The sequence below is a fragment of the Oncorhynchus nerka genome, linkage group LG8 (assembly GCF_034236695.1).
Source record: "Oncorhynchus nerka isolate Pitt River linkage group LG8, Oner_Uvic_2.0, whole genome shotgun sequence".
NCBI lineage: Eukaryota > Metazoa > Chordata > Actinopteri > Salmoniformes > Salmonidae > Oncorhynchus > Oncorhynchus nerka.
In genome coordinates this window covers 36322915-36337680 of record NC_088403.1, presented here as the reverse complement: position 1 = coordinate 36337680, position 14766 = coordinate 36322915, and the positions used below count along the sequence as shown (strand labels likewise).

The 14766-nt window shown below is 44.1% G+C and overlaps 1 pseudogene; it reads left to right on the top strand.

The window, feature by feature from the left end:
• Window positions 1-7445: 7445 nt before the first annotated feature.
• LOC115133829 (pyridine nucleotide-disulfide oxidoreductase domain-containing protein 1-like) lies at window positions 7446-13002 on the top strand (annotated as a pseudogene).
• The last annotated feature ends 1764 nt before the right edge of the window (window positions 13003-14766 follow it).

Below are 14766 nucleotides of genomic sequence, written 5' to 3'. Positions count from 1 at the left end.
ATGATCGTGGACTTCAGGAAACAGCAGAGTGAGCAGCCCCCTATCCACATCGACAGAACAGCAGTGGAGAAGGTGGAAAGTTTTAAGTTCCTCAGCGTACACATCATGGACAAACTGAAATGGTCCATCCACACAGACAGCGTGGTGAAGAAGGCGCAGAAGCGCCTCTTCAACCTCAGGAGACTGAAGAAATTCGGCTTGTCACCAAAAACACTCAAACTTTTACAGATGCACAATCCTGTTGGCCTGTATCTCCGCCTGGTACGGCAACTGCTCCGTCCACAACTGTAAGGCTCTCCAGAGGGTAGTGAGGTCTGCACAACGCATCACCGGGGGCAAACTAACTGCCCTCCAGGACACCTACACTACCCGATGTCACAGGAAGGCCAAAAAGATCATCAAAGACAACAACCACCTGAGCCACTGCTTGTTCACCACGCTATCATCCAGAAGGCGAGGTCAATACAAGTGCATCAAAGCGGGGACCGAGAGACTGAAAAACATCTTCTATCTCAAGGCCATCAGACTGTTAAACAGCCATGTGTGTATAAGGTAGTTGTTGTGAAATTGTTCGGTTAGATTACTTGTTAGATATTACTACATGGTCGGAACTAGAAGCACAAGCATTTACACTCGCATTAACATCTGCTAACCATGTGTATGTGACAAATACAATTTGATTTGATTTGGCACATGCTGGTCAAAATAATTTAAATTATTATTAGATGACATCACACACACCATAGTCCATGTGATCAAAACAGTCTTGAGCATGGATTCTGAGTGGTTGTACAGATCTGACCATCAGAACTTCCCTCTTGAGTCTTTGTTTATAGGCGGGGAGGAGCAAAATGGAGTCATAGTCAGATTTGCTGAAAGGAGGATGAGAGATGGCCTTATATCCTTGTCAAAAAAGGCGTGTAGCAGTGGTCAAGAGTGAAATATCCATGAGTTGGACAGTCACTGTGTTGATAGTAATTCGGGAGCACGGACATCAAATTACTTTTATTAAAGTCCCCCGTTACAATGAACTCTGCATCCAGGTACGCAGTCTCCAGTTTGTTTAGGGTCCAATTAAGATTTTTCGTGTCGACTTCGGGCGGGATTTAGACAGCCATGGCAATAATGCCTGAGAACTCTCTTGGAAGGTAAAAAGAGCAGCATTTGATGATCAAGTATTCCAAGTCGAGAGAGCACAAGCTCGAAGTTCCTGTACGTTTCTCCCATCGCACCACTTGTAATTGGTCATGAAGCTGACACCACCGTCTTTGTTCTTGCCAGAGAGAGTCCACTTCCTATCTGCTTGATGAACTGTAAAACCTGCTGGTTTTATATATTCCATTTGCATGTCGGAGGAAAGCCAAGTCTCAGCAAAAGCGAGAATGTTGCAGAATCTGATCTCCCTCTGTAAGGAGTACCTTGCTCTGAGTTCGCCAAGTTCATTCACTAATAATTGAACATTGGCCAGTAGTATGCTCAGTAATGGAGGATGGGTTGCCCGGCATCTCAAACTCAATAAGACCCCGTCATATCTGCCTCTCAGTCAGCATCTTCATTTCCTTCTCTCTGGTAGGACTCCCAGGCTGCCCGGCGCCTCACCTAAGAGGCTAGACTTTTGTTACGCCGCAGTGTGTACCCAGCAATTCATATTCCAATAGTTCTACCTGGGTGTATGAAGTAATACACGAAACAGAGTAAGAAAATTCAAGAAAAACACTAGAAAAAATGCACATTTATTAAAAATAAAAACAAAGATACCTTACTTGCATAAGTATTCAGACCCTTTGCTATGGGACTTGACATTGAGCTCAGGTGCATCTTGTTATCATTTATCATCCTTGCAATGTTTCTTCAACTTGATTGGAGTCAACCTGCGGTAAATTCAATTTATTGGGCATGATTTGGAAAGGCACACACCTGTCTATATAAGGTCCCACAGTTAACGATACATGTCAGAGCAAAAACCAAGCCATGGGGTCGAAGGAATTGTCCATGGAGCTCCGAGACAGGATTGTGTCAAGGCACAGACCTGGGGGGAAAAAATGTATGAGGCATTGAAGGTCCCCAAGAACACAGTGGCCACCATTATTCTTAAATTAAAGAAGTTTGGAACCACCAAGACTCTTCCTAGAGCTGGCCACCTGGCCAAACTGAGTAATTGGGGGAGAAGGGCCATGGTCAGGGAGGTGACCAAAACCCGATGGTCAGTCTGACAGAGCTCTAGAGAAAAGAGAACATTCCAGAAGGAAAACCATCTCTCCGGCATTCCACAAATCAGGCCTTTATGGTAGACTGGCCAGAAGGAAGCCACTACTCAGTAAAAGGCACATGACAGCCCACTTTGAGTTTTCCAAAAGGCACCTAAAGACTCTCACATCATGAGAAACAAGATGCTCTGGACTGATGGAACCAAGATTAAACTCTTCAACCTGAATGCTAAGCGTCACGTCTGTAGGAAACCTGGCACCATCCCTACAGTGAAGCATGGAAGTGGCAGCGTCACGCTGGGGGGATGTTTTTCAGCAACAAGGACTGGGAGACTAGTCAGGATCGAGGGAAAGGTGAACGGAGCAAACTTCAGAGAGATCCTTGATGTAAACCTGCTCCAGAGCACTCAAGACTTCAGACTGGGGCGAAGGTTCACCTTCCAACAGGACAACAATCCTAAGCACACAGCCAAGACAATGCAGGAGTGGCTTCGGGACAAGTGTCTTAATGTCCTAGAGTGGCCCAGCCAGAGGCTGGACTTGAACAGCAAGGCTCCCCATCTAACCAGACAGAGCTGGAGAGGATCTGCAGAGAAGAATGGGAGAAACTCCCCAAATACATGTGTGCCAAGCGTGTAGTGTCATACCCAAGAAGACTCGAGGCTGTAGTTATTGCCAAAGGTGCATCAACAAAGTACTGAGTAAAGGGTCTGAATACTTATGTAAATGTTATTTCAGTTTTTATTTATAATAATTAGCAAACATTTACAAAAACCTGATTTTGCTTTGTCATTGTGGGGTAATGTGTGTAAATTGGTGAGGGAAAAAACTATTGAATCATTTTTAGAATAAGGCTGTAACGTGACAAAATGTGGAAAAAGTGAAGGGGTCTGAATACTTTCCGAATGCACTGTATAAGTGAATTTGTCCCAATACTTTTTGTCCTATAAAATTGGGGGACTATGTACAGTAGCCTACAAAAAGTGCTGTAATTTCTAAACGGTTCATAGTCATTGCATCATTTCAAATCCAAAGTGCAGGAGTACAGAGCCAAAACAAACAATGTGTCAATGTCCCAGTACTTTTGGAGCTCACTATATTGTGCCATATCACAACGTGTTGCTGTACTCATGAGTAGTATGATTTTCCATGTTTGAAGCGGGCCTATAGGCATATTTTTTGGCAAGACAGTTGTGCATAGCTGCATCTCACTGTGGTAGGCTGTAGGCTATGTTTTGGTTATTTGGATATCCATTCACCCTTTGTCTACTACATTTATATACTGTTAATGTAACTAGCCTAAATATAGATTGTACCATGCCTTTATTGATCTTATATTTTGCTTACTAGGCATATTTGGGACCAGTTTTGTTCTGTTCACATTCATTCATTTGCATTTTTGCCAGTATTCTAAGCCAAAATGCAATATTTTTGTTTGCATGCATGAATAACTAGGCTACTACTTTCAGCATTTAGTGTGCATTATTTTGGTAATACAGGTCCACTGTGGATCAGTTGGTAGAGCATGGTGCTTGCAATGCCAGGGTAGTGGATTTTGATTCCCACGGGGAACCAGTATTTGGAAAAAAAATATGAAAATGCATGCACTCATAACTGTAAGATGCTCTGGATAAGAGTGTCTGCTACATGACTAAAATATGTGTATGGCTGCATTCACAAAATAAAATGTCTGTCAATTATGCCTTTTAATGTTACATTTTCTCAATGACATTTAAAACCTGGGTTTTCACATAGCCCCCTACAAAGCGAGGTCCATACAGAAATGGTCCGGTCTGGAAGAACTTAACTGGCCTGCACAGAGCCCTGACCTCAACTCACTAATGCTCTTGTGGCTGAATGGAAGCAAGTCCCTTCAGCAATGTTCCAACATCTAGTGGAAAGCCTTCCCAGAAGAGTGGAGGCTGTTATAGCAGCAAAGGGGGACCAACTCCATATTTATGCCCATGATTTTGGAATAAGATGTTCGACAACCAGGTGTCCACATATTTTTGGTCATGTAGTGTACATTAATACATTTGAAAGGTTATATTAATATAGATAACTATAATATAACTGTATACATTATTATAAGTATACCATGTACAGTATTAGCCTAATCTAATGCATTTCAGCCTGTGTGTGTTTACAATGTTGTTGTGCATGAAGGGCCTTCACTGCAGACTGGATGACTCTCAGGTTAGGGCACTTTTTCTCAAGAACACTGGAGGGCCTCTCCTCCACATCAAACTCCTCCAACGTTTTAGATACCTGGCCAGGGAGGGGAGTGCATTTTCACCAATCACTGTTTCACCCATCAAAGTAGCATGCTAGCTAGCTAGCATGCCTGCATTGACAGAAGTTCTCGCGCAATGTCCGTAACCCATAATAGTCCATTTCAGTGTACCAGTTTCTACTGGACTGCGCTGTATGCATCCAAATTGTTTTATGTCAAATAAACTATACAGTGTTTAAATGCATTATATTCACTAGTTTGTTGCTCTGAATTTTCAACGCAATATACTTCCTTGTTGGTGACCAAATTTATGGCAAGCGGCTGGGTCAAAAGTACATTTCATTATGCAGAGAGAAACCTGTATATAATGGATCGTAAAGGACAGAATATGGATTTTCTCCTTTGCAAATTGAAAAAAAAACTCTCTACTAGCAAAAGCATGCATGTTTTACAACGGAATATTTTTCATGATATTCAAACTATATGTTTATTTTTTTCAAAACACAAAATTGCTGTGGCCTTTTTATTGGGACAATCAATGGCTCTCTCTCCTTTAGCCAAAACAGTGATGCCACCAACATGCCACACCGGTTAACAAATAGAGAGTGGAGGCATCCAGACAGAAATAAAACCTTCAGAATGAGAAAAACCACTTTGGAAAAAGAAAACATTGTAGAAACAGTGATAAGGAATGACCTAGTTTCCCTCCATCAATATAGGGAGAGTGTCTGGGCAATCTGTCAAGCATACAAACCAACATTACCACCACCCTGACGGTTTCAATTTCAGTCCCTCCGATTGAACGCCCTTTCAACATAGCCTCTTGGACCACATTGTGATGCTGAAACAGGAAAGGACCTCCCGAAACTGTTGCCACAAAGTTGGAAGCGAAGAATCGTCTAGAATGTCATTGTATGCTGTAGCGTTAAGATTTACCTTCACTGGAACTAAGGGGCCTAGGCCGAACCATGAAACACAGCAACAGACCATTATTCCTCCTCCACCAAACTTTACAGTTGGCACTATGCATTTGGGCAGGTAGCGTTTCTCCTGGCATCCGCCAAACCCATATTTGTCCGTCGGACTGCCAGATGGTGAAGCGTGATTCATCACTCCAGAGAGCGCGTTTCCACTGCTCCAGAGTCCAATGGCGGCGAACTTTACACCACTCCAGCCGACGGTTGACATTGCACATTGTAATTTTAGGCTTGTGTGCGGTTGCTCGGCCATGGAAATCCATTTCATGAAGGTCCCGACGAACAGTTTTTCTGCTGATGTTACTTCCAGAGGCAGTTTGGAACTGAGTGTTGGAACAGACGATTTTTACGTGCTTCAGCACTCCATGGTCGCGTTCTGTGAGCTTGTGTGGCCTACCACTTCGTAGCTGAGCCGTTGTTGCTCCTAGACATTTCCACTTCACAATTCCAGCACTTACAGTTGACCGGGGCACTAACTGACTTGTTGGAAAGGTGGCATTCTACGACATTGCCACATTGAAAGTCACTGAGCTCTTCAGTAAAGCCATTCTACTGCCAATGTTTGTCTATGGAGATTACATGGCTGTTTGCTCGATTTAAAAAAACCTGTCAGCAATGGGTGTGGCTGAAATAGCCAAATCCACTAATTTGAAGGGATGTCCACATACTTACAGTGGGGCAAAAAAGTATTTAGTCAGCCACCAATTGTGCAAGTTCTCCCACTTAAAAAGATGAGAGAGGCCTGTCATTTTCATCATAGGTACACTTCAACTATGACAGACAAAATGAGAAGGAAAAAATCCAGAAAATCACATTGTAGGATTTTTAATGAATGTATTTGCAAATTATGGTGGAAAATAAGTATTTGGTCAATAACAAAAGTTTATCTCAATACTTTGTTATATACCCTTTGTTGGCAATGACAGAGGTCAAACGTTTTCTGTATGTCTTCGCAAGGTTTTCACACACTGTTGCTGGTATTTTGGCCCATTCCTCCATGCAGATCTCCTCTAGAGCAGTGATGTTTTGGGGCTGTTGCTGGGCAACATGGACTTTCAACTCCCTCCAAAGATTTTCTATGGGGTTGAGGTCTGGAGACAGGCCACTCCAGGACCTTGAAATGCTTCTTACGAAGCCACTCCTTCGTTGTCCGGGCGGTGTGTTTGGGATCATTGTCATGCTGAAAGACCCAGCCACGTTTCATCTTCAATGCCCTTGCTGATGGTAGGCTTTGTTACTTTGGTCCCAGCTCTCTGCAGGTCATTCACTAGGTCCCCCCGTGTGGTTCTGGGATTTTTGCTCACCGTTCTTGTGATCATTTTGACCCCACGGGGTGAGATCTTGCGTGGAGCCCCAGATCGAGGGAGATTATCAGTGGTCTTGTATGTCTTCCATTGCCTAATAATTGCTCCCACAGTTGATTTTGTCAAACCAAGCTGCTTACCTATTGCAGATTCAGTCTTCCCAGCCTGGTGCAGGTCTACAATTTTGTTTCTGGTGTCCTTTGACATCTCTTTGGTCTTGGCCATAGTGGAGTTTGGAGTGTGACTGTTTGAGGTTGTGGACAGGTGTCTTTTATACTGATAACAATACAAGTAACGAGTGGAGGACAGAGGAGCCTCTTAAAGAAGAAGTTACAGGTCTGTGAGAGCCAGAAATCTTGCTTGTTTGTAGGTGACCAAATACTTATTTTCCACCATAATTTGCAAATAAATTAATAAAAAATCCTACAATGTGATTTTCTGGAATTTTTTCTCTCTCATTTTGTCAGTCATAGTTGACGTGTACCTATGATCAAAATTACAGGCCTCTCTCATCTTTTTAAGTGGGAGAACTTGCACAATTGGTAGCTGACTAAATACTTTTTTGCCCCACTGTATGTATATATAGTGTACCATTAGGTCCCAAGCATAAATCCCTATCCAACACTACCACCTTGTGGATGTCTTTTCAATAATTACTATGTCACCTGTCATACAGAGCATGCATACAATACTGTACAGTATGTGCTATTAAAATGCAAGCATAATGGGATGTTCCTTCTCTCAAACTCTGCAAACAGTGAATGGTCTGGAGATCCACTATGAGAAGCTGTGTATCTGTAGTGGGGGCAGACCCAAACTCCTTACCCAGGATAACCCCTATGTGCTGGGGATACGAGACACAAACTGTGCCCAGGTACTTGACAATGGCTTCCTAGTACAGATGTTCTTGTTTAGCACCCATTCAGTTCAGTTAATCTAGTACTCATGATGTATTTTGTGCTGGCAGGAGAATTAGACGCGGTTATCCAAAGCCAAGCGAATTGTAGTCGTTGGAAACGGAGGGATTTCCAAGTGTGAGTATATCGACATTCTGCCATTGTTTTGTCTGAATTGGTCTTGTTCTAAAATCTCAAATGTGTATATATTATAGTTAAATGTACTGTATATTTTGTGTTCAGGTATGAGGTGGGAGGTTGTGAGGTGATCTGGGCAGTGAAAGACAAGGCCATAGGAAACACCTTCTTTGACGCGGGAGCCGACCAGTTCCTCATCCCCCCCTGGACACACAGACAAACCAGAGAGAGCTGCTACCTGTAAGAGGGCTCGCTACACCATAGAGGGGGCTGCGGCTACACAGGGCCTTGCTGTAAGTGGCAACAGACAAGGCCAGAGTAGAGGGTTGGAAGAGCCAGGCAGTGCCCTGGGACCATACTGGCATGAAGGCATCAGTCTGAGAGGAGCAGAGGAGGTAAGTGTGCCTCTTTGTGTTCACAATGTTATTTTGTTTTAGTAAAGCAATTTTATTAGTTTATAGATGGTTAATAAATCTGTTATAAAAAGATAACACATTGGTTGAAATGTATCCATCCAGAGGTGGGAATTTGTCTGGAACGAGGAAAGAAAGGTCAGCCTGGAGTAGTAATTCATAGTGACCTAAGTTGTTTTAACTCTTGCTGTGGCCAGGTGTCTCACAGGGTGTCAGTGGAGTACCAGTCTGAGGTGAAACAGATCTACACTCACCAGGACTTCCTGCTGTCACCACTTGCCTCACAGACAGCAGACACTGGTGAGTGGAACCTATGACAGTGGACCATACCAGTGTGAAAGAGATGGAAATAAGTGTCCATAGTTTGGGGCACTCTGTTCACAACGTTGACATTAGCACACCGCTCGACAACACAACGCCATACACTTGGTCTGCGGATGTACTTACAAATTACATTCTCTGGCAACAGCTCTGGTAGACATTTTTGCAGTCAAAACTTGAGACATCTGTGGCATTGTGTTGTGTGACAAAACTGCACATTTTAGAGTGGTATTTTGTCCCCAGCACAAGGTGCACCTGGGTAATGATCATGCTGTTTAATCAGCTTTTTGATATGCCACACCTGTCAGGTGGATGGATTATCTTGGCAAAGGAGAAATTCTCACTAACAGGGATGTAAACAAATTTGTGCCAAAGATTTGAGAGAAATAAGCTTTTTGTGCTTATGGAACATTTCCGGGATCTTTTATTTTAGCTCATGAAACATGGGACCAACACTTTACATTTTTGTTTGTTTAGTTGATTTATCTTTTCATCCACTGTGCTGTTTTCCCCAACTATAGGCTCTTGGCCAGTGTACGCTCAGCTGACCAATCGGAAGACGTTTGGCTGTGACTTCATTGTCAGTGCCACAGGAGTTGTGCCAAACACCAAACCTTTTCTCCATGGAAACAACATAAGTAAAACAGATGCTAGATGTTTCATATAATCCATTACTTCATGACAACTCATGCCACTTCCACACAGAAGCAATATTTACCAATATTTGTCTATACATATTCTGTTCCGTTTGCATTGGCTGAGGACTCTGGGCGGAGAGTGGACGATCACATGATGACAGAACCAGACATTTACTCTGCTGGAAACGTATGTACAGCAGGCTGGGAGCCAAGCCACCTCTGGCAGCAGGTACACAAACCACACTGAATCTCTTCTAATGATGTTATGCTGCGTCTGACTATTTCTTTGGGTATGAGGCCTTTGGATTTTGTGGTGAACTATCCTGGAAACCATATTTCCTGAGGCTCCATTTATTGTAGCTGGGGATTTTAACAAAGCTAATTTGAGAACAAGGCTACCTAAAATCGATCAGCACATTAACTGTAGCACGCGCACGGGCAATACACGGGACCACTGCTTCTCTAACTACCGCAAAGCATACAAGGCCCTCCCCCGCCCTCCCTTCGGCAAATCCGACCACGACTCCATTTTGCTTCTACCGTCATACAGGCAGAAGCACAAACAGGATGTACCCCGTGACTAGAACCATTCAATGCTGGTCAGACCAATCGGAATCCACGCTTCAAGATTGTTTTGATCACACGGACCGGGAAATGTTCCAGGAAGCCTCAGAGAATGACATCGATCTATATGCTGACTCGGTGACTGAGTTTTTAAGGAAGTGCATTGGAGATGTTGTACCAATTGTGACTATTAAAACCTACCCTAACCAGAAACCGTGGATAGATGGCGGCATTTGCGCAAAACTGAAAGCACAAACCACAGCATTCAAACATGGAAAGATGACGATGAATATGGCCAAATATTAACAGTATATTTATTCCCTCCGCAAGGCAATCAAACAAGCGAAATGTCGGTATAGGGACAAAGTGGAGTCGCAATTCAATGGCTCAGACATGAGACGTATGTGGCAGGGTCTACAGGCAATTACGGACTACAAAAAGAAAACCGTCCACGTCACGGACACCAACGTCTTGCTTACAGACAAACTAAACACTTTCTTTCAGGATAATACAGTGCCACCGATGCGGCCCGCGTCCAAGGACTGCGGGCCCCCCTCTCCTTCTCTGTGGTCGACGTGAGTAAGACATTTAAATGTGATAACCCTCGCAAGGCTGCTGGCCCAGACGGCATCCCGAGCCGCGTCCTCAGAGCATGCGCAGACCAGCTGGCTGGACATATTCAATCGCTCCCTATCCCAGTCTGCTGTCCCCACATGCTTCAAGATGGCCACCACTGTTCCTGTACCCAAGAAGGCAAAGATAACTGAACTAAATGACTATCGCCCCATAGCACTCACTTCTGTCATCATGAAGTGCTTTGAGAAACTAGTCAAGGATCATATCACCTCCACCTTACCTGCCACCCAAGACCCACTTCAGTTTGCATACCGCCCCAACAGGTCCACAGACGATGCAATCGCCATCACACTACACACTGCCCTATCCCATCTGGACAAGAGGAATAGCTATGTAAGAATGCTGTTTATTGACTACAGCTCAGCATTCAACACCATAGTACCATCCAAGCTCATCATTTAGCTTGAGGCCCTGGGTCTCAACCCTGCCCTGTGCAATTGGGTCCTGGACTTTCTGACGGGCCGCCCCCAGGTGGTGAAGGTATGAAACAACATCTCCACTCCACTGACCCTCAACACTTGGGCCCCACATGGGTGCATATTCAGCCCCCTCCTGTACTCTCTGTTCACCCATGACTGTGTGGCCATGCACACCACCAACTCAATCATCAAGTTTGCAGATGACACAACAGTAGTGGGCTTGATTACCAACAACGATGAGACAGTCTACAGGGAGGAGGTGAGGGCACTTGGAGTGTGTTGTCAGGAAAACAACCTTTCACTCAACGTCAACAAAACATAGGAGATGATCTTGGACTTCAGGAAACAGCAGAGGGAGCACCCCCCTATCCAGGTCTACGGGACAGTAGTGGAAAAAGTGGAAAGTTAAGTTCCTCGGCATACACATCATGGGCAAACTGAAATGGTCCACCCACACGGACAGTGTGGCGAAGAAGGCGCAACAGCGCCTCTTCAACCTCAGGAGGCTGTAGAAATTTGGCTTGTTACCTAAAACACTCAAACTTTTACAGATGCACAATTGAGAGCATCCCGTCGGGCTGTATCACCGCCCTCAACCCGCAAGGTTCTCCAGAGGGTGGTAAGGTCTGCACAACGCATTACCGGGGGCAAACTACCTGCCCTACAGGACACCTACAGCACCCGATGTCACAGGAAGGCCAAAAAGATCAAGGACAAACAGCCACCCGAGCCACTGCCTGTTCACCCCGCTACCATCCTGGAGATGAGGTCAGTACAGGTGCATCAAAGCTAGAACCGAGAGACAAAGACAGCTTCTATCTCAAGGCCATCAGACTGATAAACAGCCATCACGAACTCAGAGAGGCTGCTGCCTACATACAGACTCATATCACTGGCCACTTTAATAAATGGATCACTAGTCACTTTAAATAATGTTTACATATTTTACATTACTCATCTCAAATGTATATACTGTATTTTATACCATCTATTGCATCTTGCCTATGCCGCTCGTCATCCATATATTTATATGTACATATTCTTATTCCATCCCTTTACACATTTGTGTGTATTAGGTAGTTGTTGTGAAATTGTTAGATATTACTCCACTGTCACTACTAGAAACACAAGCAGTTTGCTACACTCACATTAATATCTGCATGTGACCAATGAAATTTGATTTGATCCTGTCATCAATTCAGTTGTGATATGACATGATATCCTGTATACATCTCTCCGCCGTATATGTGTCTAGACGCAGGCTCGTCAGGTGGGCTGGTACGCAGGGCGATGTATGTCTGCTGATATTCTGTCTGAAACCATAGAGCTGGACTTCTGCTTTGAACTCTTCTCTCACTTTTTTTTTAAAATCCCCAATTTCATAGTATCCAATTGGTAGTTAGTCTTGTCTCATCGCTGCAACTCCCGTACGGACTCGGAAGAGGCGAAGGTCGAGAGCTGTGCGTCCTCCAAAACACAACCCAACCAAGCCGCACTGTTTCTTGACACATTGCCCACTTTAACCCAGAAGCCAGCCACACCAATGGGTCGGAGGAAACACCGTACACCTGGCTACCGTGTCAGCATGCACTTGCACCCGGCCCGCCACAGGAGTCGCTAGTGCGCGATGGGACAAGGACATCCCTGCCGGCCAAACCCTTCCCTAACCCGGATGACGCTGGGCCAATTGTGCGCCGCCCCATGGGTCTCCCGGTCGCGGCCAGCTGCGACAGAGCGTGGACTCAGAATCTCAAGTGGCACAGCTAGCACTGCGATGCAGTGCCTTAGACCACTGCACCACTCGGGAGGCTCTCTTCTCTCACATTACAAAGTTCTTAAACTACAAGGTATGTGAAGGCAAAGTTGCTATGCCTTTCTGCGTCAGATGTTGATACGTGTTAAATCTGCTTTTATGGTGTGTTCCCTGCAACTACATGAATTTCCTGTAATAATACATCATCACTTGACTTGCTAAATAAGGTGTGTCCACTTGCTGTGCTGTTTTTCCTCCCGGTGGTTCTGCTGGGGAAGTTTACCGGCCAGGGTCTGGGTCTGAACCAGGAGTTGTTAGTGCGCTGTATTAAGGGACATGAGTATGTCAAGATGGTGCTGAGCGGAGGGAGGATGTTGGGAGCAGTCTTTATTGGAGAGACTGACCTGGAGGAGACCTTTGAGAACCTCATCCTCAACCAGATGGACCTAACACCCTACAGAGAAGAGCTACTCAACCCCAACATAAAGGACTACTTTGACTGAGGGGCCAAGAACTTCCTCGTAAATCAATACTAATGTCGGCTTTAGCCCCGTTTATATCTGGTGCTAACATGTCCTGATCTTGCCCACATTTTTAGATCGGTGTAGGCGATTAAAAAAACTGATTGTGATCTGATCTTCTTGACCACCTCCGGAAGTCGTCAGGGACACATTGTATCTGGATAGTGTAAACAGATCTGGATTATCAAACCATTTAAAATTGTCCCTCTAAAATCATTGACAGGTGGCACTATTGACTCAATGTGTCAGTATTTGTTTTAACATAACACATTATTTTGAAACAATGGCTCTCAAACACAATGCAGACACAGTAGATAGAAAGTCTTGTTCACACTGCAGCCCTCAATGCTGAAATCAGTTTAATTTTTCAAATACATTTTGGAACACTGACTGTCCAAACAGCAAGTTACAAGTGACCAAATCGAATGTGGTCATACAGCAATCATTTGCTAACATGCCTACGCTAGTTGTCATAGTAACAACGAGTGTGTGTGCAGGGGTGCAGACTGATTGGTGGTCTTGCTCTTGCTTCCTATCACTCAAAGTTATGTACTGTAGCAAGCTAAATTAACAACAATGCCTGCCATGGACATTTCCCAGTTGCTTTAAATGTTCAAAATTATAGTGGAAGAACAGACGCTAGGTAGCCATTTAGCTTTCTAGCACATTCACAAATGTTTTTGTAAACAATTAACAAGCTCGTTAGCTACCACATATTCTTGCCAAACTGTCAACACTGTAGTGAGCAAGTAACACGATATGCCAAATAAGTCCAAAAACCACTTGAGAGCAAATAAATCAGATTTGTATCTTATTTCAAATCACTTACGAAGGTGGTTTGAAACATCAGATTCCATGTGCTTTTTGGCTGTTCAGACTGAAAGAAAAAGAACAGTTTAAAATCAGATATGCATTTTTTTCTTTATTTTGAGTCGCTTTAAAACTGCCAATGTGAACAAGGCTTAAGAGACACATTTTAATACAATGTTTAGATGCTGCAAATGTGTAGACTAGTGATGCGCGGGTCAGCTGTTTGTTCACCAGCACCCATCAGTAATTGCTAATAACCCATCCACAACCGCCCAACTATATGTGATAGTGAAACTCTGAGGCCCAGAGCCGAACCTAAACCCGCAAATATAGAGAATGCGCTTTACAGTTCCCTTTCTGCCTTGGCGGATTGATAACTTTTTCCCCAAAACATTTGATGCGCGCATAGTTAGGCCGACGCTTTAGGGCCTACGCACTAATGCCAGATAAAAAAATAATGAAATAAAAATGTTTTAAAAAATTGCAATGTAGCCTATAGATATGAATTGCACAATAATTTTTATTATGCATTTTTTTCTTTATTCAAACTGCATTACAACCCACTCCCCCAATCATCCACACTATTTCATGACCCTAAACCCAGATATAACAGCAGATTTGTCACGAATCCCGCTTCCTGAGTCTGCCTGTGTTTCTGTCCTGGAATGTGTTTCCGGTGTCCTGGAACGAACCCTGTCTGGTTGCCGGGCGAATTAGCTTGTTGGGAGATCGATGTTCACCCGCACCTGTATCCCATCAATAATCTGCACACCTGTCCTGATCATCACCTCTCCCCTTCAAAAGCTCTGACCTGACATCCATTCCCTGCCGGATCGTTAGCCATGAACAGTATGTTGTGCCATAGTATCAGCCTCAAGTTGGATATAATTTTTATTTTCATTACGTATTGCTTGCCTTAAACTTACCTCCGTTTGT